General features: G+C 43.5%; 2 protein-coding genes across 8 annotated transcripts in view; one reads left to right on the forward strand and one right to left on the reverse strand.

Moving 5' to 3' along the window:
* RABGAP1L (RAB GTPase activating protein 1 like) overlaps positions 1-7,075 on the reverse strand; it is a 178,231-nt gene extending 171,156 nt beyond the window's left edge. The window contains exon 1 of one of the 2 annotated variants that reach the window (XM_072343550.1): positions 6,936-7,075. The gene's annotated coding sequence lies outside the window, so the exon portion shown is untranslated. The remainder of the gene's footprint in view (positions 1-6,935) is intronic. The other variant, XM_072343551.1, reaches the window with a different exon arrangement.
* Positions 7,076-18,849: 11,774 nt separating this feature from the next.
* Positions 18,850-20,817, forward strand: part of RC3H1 (ring finger and CCCH-type domains 1) — a 61,969-nt gene continuing 60,001 nt past the window's right edge. For 5 of the 6 annotated variants that reach the window (XM_072343717.1, XM_072343708.1, XM_072343712.1 and 2 more), the window contains exon 1: positions 18,850-19,019. The gene's annotated coding sequence lies outside the window, so the exon portion shown is untranslated. Of the gene's footprint in view, positions 19,020-19,180; positions 19,227-20,817 lie in introns of those variants that run through there. The other variant, XM_072343710.1, reaches the window with a different exon arrangement.

Here is a 20,817-nt window from a genome sequence, read left to right on the forward strand (position 1 = left end):
GACAACCTCTCTCTGTTAAACACACTAAAAGTTTCAAGCACATAGTTTCTCCACCAGCTATTATTTCCCATTAAAAACACATTATGTAATGCAGAAGAGACCATATGGAAGAGCAGTATGATACAGGCAGCAGAGATTCTGGGTGCCAGCCTTTTTCCCTGCCAAACACACACCTCATGGAGCATCACTTCCAACAAATGCCACTGAAACAAGAGAAATGGTGACTTCTTGCCTGCCAGTGCCTGCCTTCAGAGCCAGCAACATCCCTCTTCTTCAACATGACCACTGCCACAGCTTACAATTCTCATCTGAAATCTGCAAAGTGCATTTTGGGAATAGTAAATTACTCATATTTAACTTGGATTTCCAGTGCTCTGTCCTTAATCTCAGAAATTAACTTCATATACCCAACCACAAACAGACAATAACATTTGCCTCCTGAAGATGGAAATCTTAAAGGCATAAGACCAGGCTGTCCTTGAATGCCATAAGGGGAGCTGTAGGGGAAGAAGACCAATGTGGATGAACCTGGAGCTACTGTTGGGAATCCAAAAAGAAAGAGTCTATATTCTCTGAAAGCAAGGACAGGCTGCTTGGGGAGATTACAAGGAAGTTGCTAAGGAATGCAGGGAGGAAGTTAGGAAAGCAAAAGCCAAGCTTGAACTCAGATTGGCCACTGCAGTAGAAGAGAATAAGAAATCCTTTTATGAATATATCAATGGTAAGAAAATAACCAAGGAAAATGTCTATCCTTTGCTTGATGCAGCAGGGAAAGCTGTCTTCACCCAGGAAAAGCAGAGTGACACAAACCCACATCCCATCGTTTTGATACTGAAAGTTGAAAACTAAAATGTTAAGTTTGGGTTTAAAGTGTATTTGTTGGAAGTAAAGCAGGAAAGTCAAAGTCACAAAGGTGCCACAGACAAACCTCTCAGATCCATCACAGCAATACACTGGAAATTTCAATGGAACCAACTCTTACACTTTTAATTCAACTACATAATGAATGGAGATAGTAACCATACTGATACCCATAAAGCTGTTAGCAAGATGTACAGTAGGATGTATTCCTAGGGACTGCTCAGTTCTTTCCATGCTCACAAAAGGCACGGAACAAACAAATGGTTTACAATATAAGGAATCCTAATCCAAAATACAAAGTACAGACAGGTGAGCTTCAGCATCCTGCCACACGTGGAAGTCAAAGGTGAGTTTCCAACAAGCCCAACAAAGGACCCAAGCACTATGAGCAGGGAAAGCAACCCAACCAGCAGCTGTTCTGCAGTCCCAACAAAGCAGATAGTTTAACTGCACATCTACAGAGTTAAGGACAGTTGTTATTTAAACACCTTTGTATATTTTGAAGGGAATACACAAAATAATGTGTCTACTTTCCTCATACTCCACAGTAGGACCCCAGAAAGAACAGAGCACCAAAAAGAACCAGAAACAACACAGATAGCAGGGATAGAAACCAGGAAGGCATGCTGGAGGATGACCTGTGTTTGTCTTATTATATCCTTAGTCCCAGTCACACTCCTCTCTGGCTACCACCAAAATCTAGATACTAATCTGCAGCCTGATGGCCCTACAGTCAGTGTTAATTTCAGTCAGATAAAATAAAAAGGGAAGCTGTAGGAATCAAAGGCAAATACAGAAGCCATGAAGACTACAAGGAACTTCCAACTTCACATTAGTTTTCTGGGGCTTGACAACATACTTTAATGGACATTTTGATCAATCCTTTTTCCCATCTCTGAGCAGTTATCTCCAAAAAAACACACAAATCTAGCTAACACCTCCATTGCCTGGAACTTTATACAGTCAATAACTCGCACTCAAATTATTCTTCTTAAAGTATCAACAAATAGGATCAAGTATGACAGGAATAAATAAAAGGTTTTATGCAGAGACATCTATGTGAGAACACAGCCTGCAGAAACTGACAGGACTGATATTTCCAAAGGCTTGCCTTCCTTGCACTGCCTGATCTGCGTTCCGCTTCAAGTTCTACCCCCAGAGCAACCACTGCCACACACAGAAAACTCTTCCAATGTCACTATTGAAGATGACACAAGCTACAGACAGCCCAGTGATAATATCTCAAAGATACAGGAGGTGGAGAATTGTCCACAGAAGTGGCAACCTTACCCACCTTCTGTGCTGGGTGCACAAGCATCCAGGCAGCAACGCTGAAGGAGACGAGACACCTCCTGCCACTGACTGACCAATAACCCCGGAGGAGAATGGAGGATTGGAGCAGTTCCTCCCGGCTCAATGCTTGACTAGGCGAGTGCCTGTGTTAACACCATCACTGCACAGAGCACAGACAGAGACTGGCAGCTTGGACTGGGGACAACTATTACTTACGCTGTGCTGCCACCAAGAATTTACTTGCGAGATCTGAGTTCAAAACAACAGGAAATAATGAAAGCATACACCAGAGGAAGAAGATAAAGCAAAGGCCTCGCAGAAAGGAAAGAAACAAAACCAGCCAGCACTCCTCTCTGCCACAGGCACTCCAGATGATTCAGCCCAAGATCCAAAAGGTTCCCCAAGGAGCAGGCTGCTGTGGAGTGCATGTCAGCATGCAGTGCTCACACTGAACTGAAAGACACCTGGATGTTATTGAAGGACAAAGAAACAACTCCAGATTATTTCTGCATGCTTATTTTAACTATTTTGCCTGTTCTTACATTTCTGCACCTACTTCTAAAGCTCTGGACTTTGTATCACATACAGAAATGAGCAAGCAAGGACAGTGCACCAGCTGGGAAGTTCTTTACAATGTTAACTGTGAAACATCTGTTGGGAATACAAATACGTATGCACAACATATAGACAACACACAAATGAACTCATCTACGCAGCATACCTCAATTACTTCTTTACTAATTATCTCCATAAAAATACAGTATTTTACACTGTTCTAACTTGTACTTTTCTTGTCCATCTTAATCATTATGCTAAAATAGTCAACAGGAGTCCAGACCTCTGTGAAGTGCAGTAATCAAGTAAAAATAGCTGATTTTAATTACTTTCAATTGCTTTCCTCCAAAGAAAGTACAGACTGCTGTAGGAGTAAGTCATTAAGATACTAAAAAAAGATATGCTCCTATTAATCCACAATGCTAAATGAATGATTGCACTGAAGAGTAATCCTTGTGTTTCAACATAACAGCTTACAACAAAATACTGCTGTGGGTTGGTTTTTTTTGGTGTATTTTCTTAAATTATTGTGATTTCTTGTTAAGATAGAAAACACGTTAACCATAAAAGGCGGCATCTCTCTAAACAGCAGTGAATTAGTGTGATCTAATTGTTTAGTTAATGTCAGTCCTCAGAGTAAGAAGCCCTGGTTCTCAATCTGTTCTTTCCAAAGGCAGAGTCTGCTAGAATAAAGATGCATGTCAGGAAACTGGAAACACATATCTGTCACAGCAGGTAGGATGCATCTGAAAGTCCAGAGGGAGCTGGTCAGTGTCAACAGGTAGCAGATCAGGTAGCCTAACCAAACCAAATGCAACTGAGTACAAAGTACACCTCATCAGCACAAGGAGATGGCTGGCTTACTGGGTAACAGACAAGCAGCGGACATGGAAGACCATCAACGCAGTTCCACGCTGTAAGGTGGAATGATACAAAAATGGTAACAAAGATGGTAACAGATATTCAAAAGGTTATTTATAAGGAAAGACTCACTAATATGGATGCCTCCACCGGGAAATGCTGAGACAACCTTCACCAGGGAGCAACCTCCAAGAGATGCTGCCTTAGTGGTGGTCAGCCCTTAAATGAGGTCTAGAGGAGGTGGAGTCGAGCTCCACCCCTTCTGGGAGCACAGCTACATCACTCTCACCTGTGCTCACACAGCTGACCCCACACTTGCCTCAGCTGATTAATCAGAGGTTCAGGCTGTGATGACCAATTTCCCATACACATGCTGTATCCTTAAACCCAAACCAGTGAGACAGGCACTGCAGAGAAGAGCAATATTGTTTTGAGGAAATTATCAGCAGTACCAACTCCATTAACAAGCAGTCACAGTCACATTCCTCAGGGACGACCACTGAAGCCAGTACCTCTGAAGTCAGTACCTTCTTCAGACCTATTACTGAGGTTATTAAAGAGTGCAACCTCAGCTGGTTTGCCAGTGACAGCGACCTGTGCAAAGTGGTCAGTGCACAGGAGGGCAATGTGTTCAGGACCTCTTGCTATGCAGCAGGAACTTCAGTTTTAACTCTGTCTGCTAAAAACATTAGCAAGATCTTGGTCCCTGCTATGCTTCCCAAGGAAAGGAAACAGCCCTGCAAAAGAACAGGCTTTCTACAGAGGCCTTACTCATCTTCCAGAGTTATCGACTTAATTAAGCAGGTTTCTGAAGAAAATTAATGTATCATTTATAAAGAGTCACACACAAAACCAAACTACTTTACCTTTATCCAGGTTACAACAATGGCTCTCTTAATACTTGCACTGGTATAGCGAAGTATGATTGAGGCTGGAATAAACTATCAAAACTATAAACATCAAAACAAAAAAAACCTTACAAAATATACTTAAAGCACCTTAGTCTCCTTTAGGAGGAGAATTCTACAAGGCTTAATGTTAATATTTGAAATATACGTTTTAATTTTCACTTAGAAGGTCAAGATTAAAATGCATAGGGTGAAAGAGCACTTACAGCAAAGATTAGTACAGCTGGTGGTCAGGAGACTTAAAAGGTTCATTGCTGCCATCTGACACATTTGTGCATCCCTTGTGCTGCTCTACCAGGATTAAGAGTGCTGACATGGCGTATCAGCCCACTGGGCACGTAGGATGTGTATAATCTAATGACAAATTAGTCTGAACTGGAAATCAGAAGGTTTGTAATTACTAAGGTCAGTCAGGTCTGAAATAGCCTTTCAACTACAACAGAAATAAGAAAAATATGACTGATTATTTTTAAAATAGAGCTGAACAAATTAACAAACGTCTCTATCTAGTAATGCTCACATCATTCTTTGCAATTAATGAATCAACAGCAAGTTCAGAGAGAAGAAAGGATAACCAAGGAGAGAGCAAAGAGCCAGCTACTGATGTGGGCAAGCAGAAGTAAAGTGCAGAAACAGAGGTGGCTCTGTTGCTTAGAGAAAAACAACAAAAAGCACCACCACAAATTATACATCATGGCTTCCTGACCAATGCATGCCAGTACACAGGAGCTCTTGTCACCTTTGCCATCATTTATTACCTTCAGCACGAGGTAACGCCACACTAAAAGCACTAAAGCCAGCCACACACACAGCAGATCCTCCAGGCAGCAGTGCCTCCTTTCATGATCTGAACACCCCTAAGAGCATGACCCAGATAAGCACATCACCCACTGCAGCTCGTGGCTGTGTCAGAGCCACAGCAATAGCCACACGCACTCCAGCACACTTCTTCCTTTGGATGGAATCAACATCCCTATAACCAGGCAAGTGAACTAGTTCAGGAAGTTGTTCTAACCATAAAGTAACCTGGAGGGGAGAAAAAAGAAATAACGAGTACTGGTTTTTGACCAGTTCTCTGAACTCACTTCCTTGCTGCACAAGTCCCACTGCTGACACAAGGGAAGCAGCAGCCCCAACTCAGGTCATCTTCAATTGCTCTGCAATACACACTACGGCCTGGATGTTTTTGCAATCCTCTTAGTAATATCACCAAACCTTAATCTGTAAATCTCTTTTCAAAGGCCTGCATTCTATTTTTACCCAAGCAATCCTGCATTTCACTATCACTATCTTAAAGAAAACACTGCAGAGCGCTTCATACACCTTTCTGAATTAGCTTCAACTCCTACAACAGTGAGCCACCCTGTGTGACTGCATTAGTGGTGTCTTCAGCTTTAAACTGCAGACTAACCTCTTAATTAGCACCACAAATACCCCATCACCCATACAAATGAACAACACCGCCTTACCCAGGCACAGGCATAACATGCAGAACTGATCTTTTCCCCCAGCACACATTCACAAGACGTGGCACATGAGTCAGGCTGACTCTACTCAGGACTTTTACCTGCTTTGACAAGGTTAGGCCAAACAAAGGCACGCTACTCCCTAATGAACAGGGAGATAGGGAGATGATGATGCCTGCAACATCATCAACCAACCAACTCTCTTTGGAGACAAAAAGACTGGAGTTTTACGTGGAAAAAAAACGTGAGACTACAATGTGAGTAAAGAGCAGCAGTGCTTACTGAAGGGAGCTATTCCTTATGTCTTGCTGGATTTATTACTGTCTTAAGATTTAATAGATACATAAATAATTGACAATCTGGGTTTACGCAAAGGGATGGATGCATGCACGCAGGTATAACATCACCGCATAGCTGGCTTGGAAGGAGCCCCAAAGCTCGCCCCCCCCCCCCCAACCCCTCCTATGCCCTCCCCCAGCTCAGGCTGCACACCCCGCACTCCTTCAGGCCGGGACACGGCAGAGAGCACAACCGAACCGGGCGGCACGCCGCTCTGGGAGCACAGCGGGAGCGAAGGACGCGCAGCACGCCGGAGCCAGGCAGCAGAGCGCGCCGCGCCGCCTCGGGCTCGTACAGCCACGGGCAGCACTCCGCCGGAGGACACGGATGTTTGTGCCGAGCCTCAACTAGAGAGGGCCTAGCAGGGAGCTGAGAGATTAAAGGGGAAAACAAACAAACAAAAAACTAAAGCGCTCAAAAACAGGCAGTAAGTCTGAGCCGTGCCAACAGCGCAGGGTAAGGACTGCGCCAGCTTCGAGCACGGACTTCACTTTCCCTCAGCGGGAGGAGGGCACAGGCGCAGTCCCGCAGCCCTCCCGCACCCAACTTTACGCCCCGCAGCCGCCGCCCTCACGCGGGACACGGAGCGGCGGCCCGGGCCCGTTCCCCTCCCCTCAGCCCGGGAGCCCCGCGGCGGCATCGCCTCTCTCACCGCTTGCCGGCCCAGCCGTCCTCCGGGGCGCCTCCGGCCCGTCCCGGCCCGCCTCCGGACGCGGGGCGACGGGCAGGGAAGGCCGAGAGAGCAGAGCGCGGTCACCGCGCAGCCGCCTCAGGGCCGGGCGAGCGTCGTCCACATTCCGGCGGCGGGAGGGGAGGGCAGGGGCGGATGGCGGAGCGCGGCGCAGCGGGTGGGGGCACGCGCGCGCCGCTCCCCTCCTCCTCTCCCTCCCCCTGCCGGCGGGCCGCGAGCGCCCGCTCCCGGGGTGGCGGCGCTGCCGTGCCGGGCTCAGCGCGCCTCAGCAGGCGGCCCGGCCCGAGTCGTGCAACGTTAACGTGGAGACTGAGCTGTACAGACGTTTCTCCCCGTCCCTTTGGACGTGAGAAAGGCCGGCTGTAAAGTGTTAAAGTCCCGGCTGCAGCCGAAGGACGGTGAGTGACGTGCACGCAGCGCTGCCCGAGAGAGACGGCGCTTGTTTGGTTCTGGCTCGCGGCGCTGCAGGCTCCTTATCAGGTGTTTTTGTACGGTTAAGTAAATATTTAATATTCAAGTAGTAAATAGGCACCTGTGTTCAGGTAAACGTCTGCGCCGTTTATGTGCAAATAACAGGAGGGTGCCCCGTTGGTTTCTTTCCTTCCCTTTGTATTCCACGTGGAACAAATTGCTCTCAAATTACCCCATAACTCACATGCTCTCAGCATTGGACACAGCCCAGCAGAGCGCGGCAGCTCTGCACCTCGTCCCTGCCAGCAACACAGCACGGTGCGGGATTAAAAAGGACAGCAGTAGCTGCGATGGATGTTATGAGGGAGGAATGGGATGAACACAGTGTTACTGACAGCATGCTCAGGTGCTGCACGCTTGTGTGAGGATGCGAGCAGCCCACAGCAGGAACTGAAAGCCACGTTCAGAAACGGTTGTAATCACAGGAAGAGTTTGCTCAGTAACCCATCTGTTAGCACCCCATGAACCAAGAAAATCAAGCGTGTGGTGCCATAATTTAAATAAAAACATATACAGCATAAAGACTTGTAACGAGAGAAAGCCGTGGCTAAACAAGAAGTTTCTCATCTCCTGATATTTTTGTCCTGAATCCCAAACTGCTTGACTTCAGGTGATGCGACATGAAGTGAATGCAACATGCAATACGGATGCTTTCATTCTATTTGTAGGGGGTACCCCGTTCAGGTGAGAGCTGCGAGTACTTTAGAAGACAGAAGTGAACAAATCCTGACAAGCTGAAACAGAGTTCTGAAGTAAATAGAGTGTCATTCTGTAAGGGGAGAAGCTGACACAGCACTGGGAATAATTGGCTGCGAAAATGTAAGCTGGAGACAAGCTGGTTAAGGAGTTACTTCAGTTTTGGGCACCTCCTCTCAATTGCAGAGAGTTCTGTGGAGAATCACAAAGAGAAGTGTGGAGAACTTCACCCACTGAGTGTGACTGATAGGAGTTCAGTGGGACACCTGAGAAGTCTTCGAGGGCATGTGAAGGTACAGCCTGAACAGAACGAGAGTTTGACATAAAGGAAGTAGTCTGTATACGAGATAAGTGAATACACACACGAGCCCATCTGTCTGGCAAAGGAAATACTTTTTTCTGCATAATAATCTCTCAGGCAAAGGCACTGAATGTCATCACAAGACTTTATTTTTAGTACACCCAAATCCTCAAACTCACAGTACCCCGTGAGGTGCAATAGAAGTCCTGAGGACACACAGCATCCATCTGCTAAGGAAAAATAGTGTGGATTTTTACCTTGGTAGATAAAAAGATAAAAAGATAAAAATCAATGCCAGACCTCTCCTGCATTATCCACTATGGGGAGCTGAAGGGTAATCTTGCTGGATAGGTGGTGATAAAGGAATCCAGTTGTGCTCTGAATTGGAGCTGTAAAGTTCACATGTACTATTTTCCACAACCTGATCTCTGCAGAACTCACATATAAATGCCAGGAAAAATCTATTCAATTCTATGATATACCAGGAAGTGCAGCTAGTATGGACTGAAAGGTCCCAGAAACTTTTTCTCTATCTTTATATGTGTTTCTGAATGTGTTTTTTAAAACAGAATTCCCAAAATAAGATAAATAAATAAACTGTAGGGAGTATTTATAATTGATCCTACCATGCTATTTCCCCCCACAGCTCAAGCAGTAGCACTGTTACAAGGACCTTGCCTCGGATCTTCACAGTACATCTGAGCACTCAGCCCTGATATACTTCTACACTGATCTGACTGCTGAAGTAAGCTTTAAAATCTGGAAAACAATGAGTGATTTCTTACATGTTTAGAACTAATAGCATTGGAAATACTTAGGAATAGATTATACAGTGACTTTTGTCTAACTAGGGAGGTTTCTTATCCTTAGAATCATAAGGCTGCTGCCAAATATCACATGCCTGAGGTAAAATCAAGTCAAATTATCTTCAGTGAGTAAGTAATCAATACCTGTACTTTATAGGAAGCATTTCACAGTTTAAACCCCTATTGAGGCTTTGTAGTTACAAGATATGGATAAGTTCAATGCGTTAAAGATGCTCAGCACATTGTCAAATTGTAATTAAATATTGACACAGCCTTAAATAAACACAGCATTGAATTCTGTACACATAATCAAGAACAGGATATGGATAATCTATATTATAATGTGATTGTTGGTTTCCCGTACTTGGTGGTTCAATAGCACATAAATGAATTCACGAGTTATTTTTGACAGATCAATAGGAATCCAGCAGTGCATTCAATGGTATTGCTAAAGTGCCATCAGCTCAGTAACAGGCCAGAATGAAGGGAGAAGCCTTCCTCGCTTTATGGGGTTGGGGATGTAAAAGAATACACAACAAGGAAGCTGCCTCCTTCTGAGATACATAACTTGGATAATTCCATTGCTATTGAGCTCACATTTGGTGGAAGTTTGGAAATGCAATTTTACAAAAGGATATTTTTAGACTTTAAATACATCAGAGTAAAAATTTTACGTGAAATGAAGCTGGAAAATATAGGTCACTTTCCTGAAAAAGCAGATAAGGTTTATATCAATCTTCTGAAGACCAGCAGAGAAACACCGCATCACATAACATTTCCCTTCACTGTGTGTATAAATCCACTTGACAGTATGTGCTTTACACAGGTCTTATCATCACGACCTTCTCTCTCTATTTCTTGTGTTTGTCATTATGAAAAAGAATCAACTGATTCTGAATTTGCATCAGGATTACCGAACCATTAATAGAGCACGTGGAAGCTGAATCAGTTTGCCCTTACTTATCTTGCATTACTTGTATGTGCTATGTACTACACCCCGTGTCACAACAGGAGTGACCTCTTCATTACCTGAGTAATGCTCAAGTTGCTCAGGTGGGATAGCTTGTTACTGAAAAGATTAAAAAGGGCCAGTATCTATTTATTTCTAATAAATATTCTAATGCTTAATAAATATGCTAATAATGCTAATCATAAAGCTCTAATGCTTACATTTCATGCTGCTGTGTTAGAAGATCTCTATCTTGTTTAAGAAACAAAGTCAGATAAGTGCATAAGTGAGTGCTAGGAAATGCTGCCATGAGATCACAAAGGGCTTTTGTGTTTATATTTATATACTATGTATATTCATAAGTGCTCAGTTTATATCAACATACACCCACACAAACACTATGTGTATTGTACACGTTCTCTGATATCTGGAATTACTAAGTTGCCAAATCTATGCTCTCCTGCCTTTAAAGCCAAGGGTCTTATTTCCATAAATGCCAATCTGTTGACATCCTTCAAAAGTGTGAGGAGTCCCCAAAAGTTGCTGAATAAAAATTGCTTCTGAATCAGAAAAGCTATTGGAACTTCAGGCCTGTCTGTGGTAAACTGCAATTGGTAGGTTCCAGTAGCGATGCCCTACAAAGATGTAAGGACTACGACAAAAAGTCCGTCTTAATGCAGAGCAAAATGCAAAGAGAGGAGGAAAGGCTTCTGTATTGCCGACATATTTCTGCTCAACAGTGTGTGTATTTATTATGAGAATCCCTGACCTTCAAACTAACCCTTCACCTGAAAAGTTCGGAACAATAAGAATATTAGAGTTTTTGTGATAAACAGTTTTCTGAGGAAGATATCCATCAGTTGGCTCTTATTAAGATCTGATAACTAAACTGAGCAGCAATGGCCACAGGATTCAGCATTAATGGAGAAGCTGGTTAATAGAATGCAAATCTCCTTTGAGGTACACAGAAAAGCTGAAATGTTTTTAGAATTTTTAGTTGCATTCCAGTGATTTTCCTTTAGATCTGTGATCTTGAGACCAGTTCAAGACTTCGCTTAATGACACTTGTGTGTTGTGGCTGTTGGACCTCAGAAAACTAGTGCATAAATATATGTCCACTCTTACCTGTTTTTAAATGTTTAACACACCTGCGTGAATTACAAACAGATTTATGTTGTCTGTCTCATACAAAAATAAGTGTACCTATCCATGCGTGCTCCCTTTGGAATAAAGTAGAGGCCACTCCCTTTTCTTTGCAGAGCACTGTGTGTTAATAGAAATGTTGGTAAGAAAAGCCGCTGCTTAAGAGAAACAGCAATAAACTGCAGCATAAACGAACAAAACCTGACTGCTGAAAAGAAGTTATTAAGACTGAAGACAACAAGATCTTTCTTTCTGACTCCTCTTTTCACGTGTCTGTCAAGCAGAACCACTAGAAAACCAAAAGCATTGGAGACAAATAACCAGGGATACTTTGGCTTTACATATAGGATTGAGAAATTTCCCTAACAGAACAGAAAGTGCCCTTTTCAATACACGTTGGCCTTGCTAACAGGCTATCGCTTCTGCTCATGCTGCAGCCTTCTGGGTGCCTAAACGAGCACAAAACTAATTCTCCCCAGTGTCCAAGAACTAATGTCACTCACTCTGCAATGAAATTAATTTAACACCTTATAAGTTTATATACAAGCCACATCTGGGATTGTGTTTGCAGAGTATATTCTGATCCTCTCACTGCTGTGGTTTTTTTGGTTGTTTTGTTGCTTGTTTAGCAATTATTTCAGTAGTTTATGAAGAAAAATAACATCAGAAGTACTTAACTAGCCAAACCACAAATACTATTCCTTCCTGTCTGGTAATGAGAGCTAATTCCATTATTTAGTTATTATTTCATACCTAACTTACAGTTTCCCTTTATGAATTTCCTTTTGCCTCCTCCTTCCTCTCCTTGCATCAAATAAAAGTAGACAGCATCACGTGACACAACAGGTTACTCCTGCCTTCAACCTGCCAAAGAAAAAGAAGTTAGAAAAATCCTTTTTATTTTTATTAACAATAAAAGATAGCAACTTAGCTTTTAACTTCATCAATAAAAAAAATGTCCATAGTCAGAATGTTAAGTTAAAAAAATCCTTCAAGGTGAGGATTAACAGCGTAATTCTTGATAACAATTTACCAACAACAGATAAACACAAAGAGTATCACAAACTGACACTATACACTTACATTTCAGAAATATCTGTGTTTCTCACTCAGACTGAACTGTTGGAGTGCTATGTAACAGCTTCTTACTGGTATGGTAGTAAGACAGAAGAAAACAAAAATATTACCTTGAAAATAAACTTAAAACTAGGAGAGAAAAATACAAGTAAATAGGTAAGGTGCTGTGTGTGTATGGGAAACTGGCAATCACAGCCTGAACCTCTGATTAATCAGCTGAGACAAGTGTTGGGTCAGTTATGTGAGCACAAGTGAGAGTAATTTAGCTGTGCTCCTGGAAAGGGTGGAGCTTGACTCCACCTCCTCTAGACCTCATTTAAGGGCTGACCACCACTAAGGCAGCATCTCTTGGAGACTGCTCCCTGGTGGAGATTGCCTCAGCATTTCCTAGGGAAGGCATCCATATTGGTGAGTTTTTCCCCATAAACAGACTTTTGAATATCTGTTACTATCTTTGTATCATTCCACCTTACAGTGTGTGATAGAATTTGCTCATGAAAGTAGCTGTGATATGTAGAACCTGATAGAAGACTTAAACAAATAATCATACAGCTATGAACTCTTAAAAAATAATCTCATCCAACCTGAACAAATTCAACACGTTCCCACTGAAAATGCTGTTTCTGCAAAATACCTCTAAAGTGTGTACTGCATCTCTATGTTGCTCAATTGATAAGCATCTTCTCCAAAAACAGTGAGAGATGAGGTCTTATATGTGCCCCTCTGCAATGACCTGAAATAGTACTTCTTTAAAAACTACCAGAGTTCAGATCTGTGATACTTAAAAAGGCAGAGTCTACGAATTGTTCCCCTCGTAATAATTTAAAAGACAAACAACAATGGTAAATACCACCCAAACAGGCTTTACACACACATCATTAATGCATTAAAGCTTACTTGGTCCTTTGCTTTCATTTTCCTACAAGAACTGACAATTCTGTTTGCTGGAAGATGCACTTGGGAATGTGTGTTGGATGTCCTCAAACCAAACTAGAGCAACACTTCAGTCTTTACAAGTGATACAAGGCAAAGTAAGTTCTGGAAACAGCATGTTTTCTTTTTGTTGTGCAACCACAGAAAGGTGAGAAAGTCCCACTTTTAATCTGTGCTCTAACTTAGAAAATTGATTGGAAAAGTTACTTAGATAATAGTTCAATCATCATGCAATTACTGTAACTTGCGTAAGTGTGGAAGACGTGGTGATGTCTAGTGGTTAGGAGACCAGACCATATGTCAGGGTTTTATTCCTTATCTTGCCACTGCAACTGTGTGAACCTGAACAGTTGCTTGACATCTACTACATTTAGCTTCCCTTTCAAAGTGAGAGTAAGGTTGTGGTTTCACAGGCAGCTCAGCAAGGATACTGAATTGCTGCAGAAAACCCATGCTGAGTGTATCACACTTATCTTTTTCCTCCACTTCTACAGAACATGAGGAATCTGCCAGAAGGGAACAAAAATTATGTGGCTGCTGTAAGTGGTTTTTGGTTTTAAACGCATGCAAGTTAGTCTTCTTGTAAAATGTCATTTTCTTAATTCTCATCATCACTGCTCCCAGGGAAATGCTGTTGCAAAGTGCTGTGCAGCAATGTTGGTAAGGAAGAGAACAGATTTCACAACAAAAGTACCACCAAAGGAAGCAAGGGAAAAACTTATGCTGCTTTATGTTGAGCTAGAAAAGGAAATAAGAAGGAATTAAACTGCAAGATAAAGAGGTAGCAGTATATGACACCTGACATAGGCTCTTGGCCCTCACCACGGAGGATTCAGAAGCCAAACAGATGGCTATTTCAGCAGAGGGCACCAAAACGACAAATATGTTGTAGTGCTTTTGACTTGCTCTGCCCTGTGAGCATTGAATCTCTGATATCCCCACAGCCTCAGAATGGGTCTGTGTCCTCGTTGTGCCTTGACTTATATTGCTTCCAGGCACTGGGTTTTTTGTTTTGTTTCTTCCCTCCTGCCAGGAAAGAGATGGTGCTGAATGACACTGGAAGATACACAGTTAAAGCAAGCAAGGAAAAGTATGCAAAAAGGCACTGAGGAGTACCAAGAGAATCTGTGACACTCTACTAAGTCAGTCTGTAGTATCCCTCAATGTCAGTGGGGGGAGGAGACTAATGAGATGCTACAGTGAAGTGAAACCTGTCTTGAGAAATCATCAGAGGGAAGTTTCTTACCTTCCTTGCCATTCCTTCTTATATTACATATTCATTTTTTAACACCAAATGAAGCCACAGTGTATGTTTATGAAGATTTCATTCCTAACAACCAGAAAACACAAATGTTAGCTGTACTGATATCCTGCAAATCTGTTGCACGTAACATCACAGAACTGTAGAAAGTTTTACAGGTTTTTAAACAAATTCAATAACATTTGGAGAGTTACATAGTATTTTCTGGCTTGTATAAATTGAATGGTAGAGAGATAAGCATTCATGGAGATGATATTATTCTCACACTTACGCCCTTCACATTTCATTACTCCACTAACACTTCTCTAGTATAAATGATGTCTGAACTTCATATGTTAATATGGTTAAGATACAGGGCATGCCCTTCCACGGTGGAATACTTTAGTTCGTTTTCATCCTCTTATTACTTTACAGTTAGCATAAATGATTAGTTCTGAGAGTTGCATCTGAATTTTCATTTGGATGATATTCAGCATATTCTTTAATGAATATTTTTTACCTTTCCAACTTTACCATTGGAAGGATGTGTTTCTGTTCTGCTTCTGTCAGTGACATTTTATAAAACAGCAGGAATTTTAGGTTCTGTTAGTGCATATGGTCAAGCACATGAAACTGCTGAAGATTTCCTCTAATGTTTTCTTTTATTTCATGTCATATATGCAACAGTCTTGCACATGTGAAATAACAGGAACATTTTTTAATGCTTGAAGCCAGCTGGAAAAAGATATTTCATTCTTTCCTTTTATTTTGATATCACAGGTTTCAAAATGAGAAAATTTCCATTATTATCAGCTTTATAGGTCATGCAGGTAACTGAAATAGCAAACTGAAACACTGCCAACTCATTAAAAATCTTTCTTTTTTATGAAAATGTCTACTGTGTTACTGCATTGCAATTTTATATGGAAACTAAAATAGATTGAATTATCAAAACGATACTGTTTCATGGTTGCACTGATATTTCACCTATTTCTCTGTGTTGTGTAGGCTAGTATAGGGAGTCATTTCTAATGAATCTGAAGGCTACTAGGTTGGCCACACATGTAACATCCTAGTACTGTGCCGACATGAGCATCTCATTGGTGAGAGGAAGAAAAACAATAATGATGAAATGGAAAACTGATACATGGTATTGCAGAATCTAGACTAACAAGTGGGGATAAAAGACAGCAAAATTAAAAAGCTGAAATGAGATTTGATTGAAAACAGTAATCCTGAAAGTAAATATTTTGTGTTTCGTATGTTGAAGCAATATATCAGATAGGAAGTAATGCTGGATAAGTGGAGAAAGTGAATGTTAAGAATAAACTAGCTGTCTCATGAGATCAGCTCCTGGGGGGGAAAAAAAGACGAACAAGTTCACCTACAAATTTCGGAACCTTTAAAATCCAGGCCAAAGAAGAATCATGTGGAAGTGTTACTCTGATGAAGATTTAAAATGGGTTATGAAATTCAGAGCAGTCATCTCTGCAGTGTTACTTAATAAGTGTAGGTCATTCCAGATCCCACTTCTCTAAACAATGCGGTACTGTGGTAGACTGTGTTGTAACACAGAAAATTGTTCTTAGCGAGTAAATACTGGCAACTAAATTTACTAAGTGGTAATAGAATTAAATGTTGAGGGCAAACATAAGCTATGTAAAAGTGAAATCCTTCCAATAGACAGGAATTATATATGGGAACTGACTATAGGAAGTGGTAGAAGGCTCATGAATGAAGAACTGATAACACAACTGAATAAAGCACTAGGATTATGTACTCTGCACCACCACCTGATATCCACTAGGCAGGAGGAGCATGTTCTTAGACCTCAACTGTTTCTAGTTTCTTCAACTTCAAACAAAATTTGCAGAGAATACCTACCATTTCAGTTCATGGTGCTGCCTTCTGGGTCTGAACAAGATATTAGCAACTTCAGCCAGGTTCACGCTTCTAGCATAACATTTAGGAGAGGAACCTGCAAAAGACAGCAACTGTTGGTTCAAATGTATGAAATGAAATGTTTAAAATTAGAATAACAGAATGAAGTAAATATTCAAATTTATATAGGATAATGTGCAGAGATACTGTTTCATAGTTCATTTGCAAGCAGAGGGGTTAATTAGATAGCATTATGATGATTCAGATGTTTTTTTATCATAAACCATGCTACAGTTTGCCAGTTGGTCATATGAAGGATTGTGCTTCAAGACAGGCTCTTAAAAAATTTACACAGTCATTATGAACAAGTGGTTCTAGTGTCATTGTAGGAAGTATTACAACATGAACATAATGATAAAAATGTAATAATATGCTGATCTGTGATCATCCCTGACTTCTGAATCTGGCTAACATTGATAGTCTTGGTTAAACCATTCATCAGGATATTTAATTGTGTAAAGATGATACAAAGGATTTCAATGCTTACAAACATTGCTTTAGATTTCTGTTGTCCTTAGGCTTTTACATCTTTTCTGTTAAGTGCTTTGACATAACAGCCATAATGCTTCAGATTCACACTTCCATATTAAACTGAGTAAGTTGCAATTCTATAGTTCACACTAAGACCCATAATTGCTGAAGGACTAGAATTGAGCCTGGATAAACTAAAAGGGGCCTTTGAAAGATTCCAATCTTCTCTGTTCATAGAATACTAAATGCCTGTTCTTAATATTATTTTATTCAAGCACTGACTCTTGAAAAGCGTGAAGTTTGATTATGTTGGTGGAACATTCCAAACAGAAGTGTGATTGAAAGTGATATTATTAAAATCATTAAATGTGATAGAATTAATATTTAGCTATCACCATCACAATTCTTGAAAAGCATAGGATCGGAGAGCTGGAATATCATAGCAGTCTGCAATGAATAAAAGAGACAAGAAAGATGAGCTGAAAATCGAACTCCATGTAAGCTTTCCCCTTTGTTTAAGAAGCTCTAGGTATTTGTTTCCAGGTCTGTCTGCATGATGTGACCCTGCATCCTTTTTCAGGTTGCTGTCTCAAGGCCCTGACTCTAAGCCTGGTTGTTCTTCACCTGACATCACACTTCTTCAGTGGTATATGAAGGTCACACAGTCCTCTGCTGTTGGGATGTTGAACTGACAGAGCAGTGCATGTTCCTTGCAGTACTGTAAAGTGATTAGCAATGCAAGGATTCCACTTACAGCGTCCTGCACGGGCCCCGCTGTATGGGTTATACACCAAAGCCTTTCCCAAAAGGAGAGTAACAGGAAAAAGTATCAGCATGTAACTCTGTAAGACCCTTTAGAAGAGCAACATGAGCTGTTAGTGCCTGTTGTAGCACTGAATGAAGAACTGTGCCAAACAAACCCCAAGCAGGTGCTGGGGCTCCAGCTGGGTACCCTCACAGGGACATCTTTGGGGAGCATCATGGGGCTGGTGACCCCAGAGCTGGTTCTCACATCTGTACACAAACTTGAACGAGTTCCATTGTATTTGATATCTCAGATCAAACTTTTGTGGAATGAGAATCCAGTTGATGCTACGCTGAAATATCCTGAAGTTCAATAGCTTTGAAATGTTCTGTGGAATAGATGTCCATCCATTTACGCTAACTAAATGCGGCAGTTGTCAAGAGTATGTGTAAAATACTTCAACATTTCTCCAGTAACCAAACTAGCTCCACTACTGTGTGTCACAGGAGGGCTTGGTGGGTCCCCAGCACACCTCTAGTTTACTTTTGGTGGAGGACAGTGGACCTTCCCAGCAGCAAGCCCAGCTCTGTGCATTCCTGTGGACCTCCTGGGCAGAGCAGTGCACAGACATCTTAAAGAGTCTGGCAGGGGAACAGCTTTTTATTTTTACTTTATTTTGAGAAAGAAAGCCCAAACTGTAAGGCCGGCGCCGGGGGGGCTCCGAGCAGAGCGGCAGAACGCCCCGCCTGAGGTAAAATGGCGGGCAAGAGCCTGAGGGGCTCCCAGCACCTCAGCACGCACTGAACACAACGAATAACCAACCTTGCTGCGGCTGCGTGAGCGCTGGGAACGAGGGAATGAACTGAAAGAACGAAGTGGGGGAAAAACATCCAAAACCAAATGGAAGGCACGGAAGGCAGAGAGCATTTCGCTGCCCCGGCTACAGCTGCCGGCAGTGATAGCTCCCCCGCCAGGCAGCCCCTCGCCCAGCAGGGCCCGGCCCGTGACTCGGCTGTTTTCTGCCGGTTCCTCCTCTCCCTCCGCCTGCCGGGGGCCGGGCGCAGGAAGGGGCGGGCGGCAGCGCGCAGGGAGGCAGCCGACGCACAAGATGGCCGCTGCTGCAGCGGCGGCGGATGGGGTAGCGGCGGGACGGTGGGAGGCGGCGGGGGGAGCCCGGAGCCGGCGGGTGCAGGAGGCGGAGGGCGCTGCGGCCGCCCCCGTGTGTCGCAGCTGAGGGGGCCGGAGGCTGCTGCCGGGAGTCCGGCCCGTGTGGTGAGTGTGGCGTCCCTCTGCCTTCACCGCGGCGGAGAGCAGGGCCGGCCACGGGGTGCCGTTGAGGGCGGGCGGGCGGGTCGGTGCCCGCGTCCCGCGGGGTGCGGCGGAGTGGCGGGCGCGGCTGTCGGGCCCGCGGCGCCGCCCGCCTCGCTAGGCCTCAGGCTTCGCCGGGCTCCATTTCCGAGCTCCCCGGGAGGGAGGGAGGTAGGGACGGAGGGAGCCGCCGAGGAGAAGGGGGAGGGGAGGGCCCGCCGGTTGGGTCCGGCCGGGGGGGTGGGGGCAGGCGGCGTCGCCTTGGGCTGTAGTGGGGAGGGAGGGGGTCGGCGGCTTTGTGCGCGGCCTGCGTCTGCTGCCGCCCTTCCCGAGGGCCGTGCGGGCCTGAGGAGGACCAGCAGCGGTCTCCGCGTCGCTCTGGCGCAGCTCGGCAAAAGCGACACATCTGCGAGGCCGGAGCCCCCCGGCTGGTGACGCGCCCGCGGTCGCCCTTTTGTCTGCGTCCCTGAGGGCAGAGCGAGGGGAGCGCCGGCCGCGGGAGCGCAGAGCGAACACCGGGCATTTTCACTCCTTTTTCACCCTGTGTTGTGTTAGGATTGCAGGGCAGAATGGGTAGGGCTTCTGGCTGGGTGCGTGGAGGCGATAGAACTGCGTTGTAGCGAGTTGCGGTGACTGGGAGTGCCCTGGTGTAAGGATTTGTCCGCCAAAGCCATTGTGAGGCGTGTGCCATGTTACAAGCAGGGAACCGGTGTGCTTTTTTCATTGGAATTGGTAAAGCTGAATTTCTCCATGAGCGTACTTGTTTTATACCTAAGAGTTGCTCTCTTGTTTTCTAATTTCAGTCAAGCGTGAATGGAAAATCCTGTGTGTTTTGTATTCTATGGAATATGGCCAAAGTAAATAGAAAAAAATACTAATGATAAAGGAGCCAAAAGCTGCTCTCATCCCAGTAACAGCTTTAGCAACACTGTCTTCTGATGGCCCAGCTAGGAAGAGAAACGCAGTTGTCAGATTCTGTGTTTATACTCTGTGCCATAGGCCTACACAGAGCTGTTAGGTAGCTCTCCAGTACTCCAATGCAGAACTTGACCTCTTTTTTTCCTGTTCCTGACCTCTCTTTCCCTTCCAGTCTTATGAGGAGAGTGGTGCTAGTTGGCAAACTGTAAATTCTTGCATTTGTGTGTTTGAAGTCAGTGAAGCTGATGAAAGCCTTCTTAGCTGTGTAAATAGCCAAATGCACCTAGGAGTGTGTATGCAATGGACAGCTTCAGTGCTTCTCTGCTAGAACCATAGAATGTGACTTTCTTTAGTCTATTAATACATTATGTGGATATGGAATTATGGTTTCCACTAACATTAAATAGAAGCAGGCTTTAGCAGGTAGTCACCTTTCTTTTTCTCTGCAGCTGCTTATAGCTTTGCTTCCTGCCAAAGCAGACAGCGTGATGGGTTGGTTTGAGGGGAACTTGGAAACGAGAAAGTGCAGACTACGTTGTAGCCTGTTTTGACAAGCAGAGTCTTGGGCGGCATGGTGTCCTTGTCAGTCACTTCTGAGCAGCATTAACACTAATGGAGATGAGAAACAAAGTTATTTGCTTGTTTTCTGTGTTTTTGTGGACTTGTTTGTTTGTTTGTTTGTTTTATCAGCATTGCATTTGAACCAGTTAAAAAGAAAAGTGGTTTAGAGGCTTGTGCCTATTGAATGCTTACAAAGATATAGAAATGTTCCAGTGGACGGGTAAATGTGTGGATTCTGCAGCTGCATACACCAGTTTGCCAAGGCTTAATTGAAGGGCAGCTT

The sequence above is a fragment of the Excalfactoria chinensis genome, chromosome 8, assembly GCF_039878825.1.
Source record: "Excalfactoria chinensis isolate bCotChi1 chromosome 8, bCotChi1.hap2, whole genome shotgun sequence".
Taxonomy (NCBI): domain Eukaryota; kingdom Metazoa; phylum Chordata; class Aves; order Galliformes; family Phasianidae; genus Excalfactoria; species Excalfactoria chinensis.